At 44.4% G+C, this 1,294-nt stretch overlaps 1 pseudogene; it reads left to right on the plus strand.

The window, feature by feature from the left end:
- Window positions 1–922: 922 nt before the first annotated feature.
- On the plus strand, window positions 923–1,040 carry LOC116642859 (annotated as a pseudogene).
- Window positions 1,041–1,294: the final 254 nt, after the last annotated feature.

Raw genomic sequence — 1,294 nt, forward strand, 5'->3', positions numbered from 1 at the left:
CAGCTTCCACGTTTTTCCAAGATGTCGAGGTGTTTTGCCACCTATGACGGGAGACAAGACGTCATGGAAGATGAGAAAAATCATAGGGGTCTGTATTTACCTCCAAATCCAGATTAAAAAGAAAGCTACCAGATCAATGTACCATGTATTAGCCACATTAGCACGAGGAGATGCATTGGCAAACCGGTTAAGGGTAAGGCTTCAGATGCAGTCAGCCCTGGATTTGAACCCTGGCTCTACCACTTATTAGCAGAATGATCCAAGTGAGTTACAGAGCCTTAGTTGCCTTGCCTGTACAGTGGGTATAAGGATACTCATCCCACAAGGTCACTATAAGGAATAAAATAACATTTAAATAAAATAACATGTGAGATGCTCTTACTACTACCTGACACTTAGTAAGCATTCAAAAAATGGTAGCTTATTACCAATAATAATAATAAACATGTAAAGAACTTTGCATACATTAATTCATAATTCTCAACATTCCTGTGTAATAGAAACCATTACTCTGGTTTTACAAATGGAAAACCCGAGGCACAGAGAGGTCAGGCAACTTGCCTAGGTTCACACAGCTGGTAAGCAGCAGGGATAGAATGTAAACAAGGCTGGAGTCTGCCCGCAGAATCCACAGGACACTATGCTGCCTCTCAGGTCTCTCACTGCCATTATCATTATCAGTGTCAATACCATTACATGGTGGTGAAACTGGGGGAGGCAGAGACAGATACAGACACGAGAAGAAAACCAGAGCTCCACGTTCATCTGCTAGGGCGTCCGCAGACTAAGCCAGGAGACCATAGTGTGGGGGTGAAAATCTGGGCGCGCCCAGCCAAGCTTCCCAGAGAGTTCAGAGCCTCTAAAGCTAGGAGGGCACTTACCTGTCCACAAATGAGATCTACACTCCAAAAAAGATGAGACAGCCTACTGCCATACCACCCTGAACACACCCAAGCTCTTCTGATCTTGGAAGCTAGGCAGGGTCAGGCCTGGTTAGTACCTGGATGGGAGATGCCTAGGAATACCGCGTGCTGTAGGCTTTTAAAAGCAAAAACAAAAAAGATGAAACAGTTCCAAGCTTTGGGAAGACTGCAGAACGGTCCCCAAGTATTTGCGAGCAAATATATGTTCAGTATTACATGAAGCACCATGTGAGGTTTCCAAAGATGTTTAACTAGGAGCTTCAACCTTAGATGGGAAACATGCCGTCACCCATTAAAGTTAGTGCTTGGTGAAGATAGGATTCAGCTGGCATTGAGAATGGGACGATCGATGGTGGACAAGTAAGAATGTT

This window comes from Phoca vitulina, unplaced genomic scaffold (genome assembly GCF_004348235.1).
Source record: "Phoca vitulina isolate PV1807 unplaced genomic scaffold, GSC_HSeal_1.0 scaffold24, whole genome shotgun sequence".
Lineage (NCBI taxonomy): Eukaryota > Metazoa > Chordata > Mammalia > Carnivora > Phocidae > Phoca > Phoca vitulina.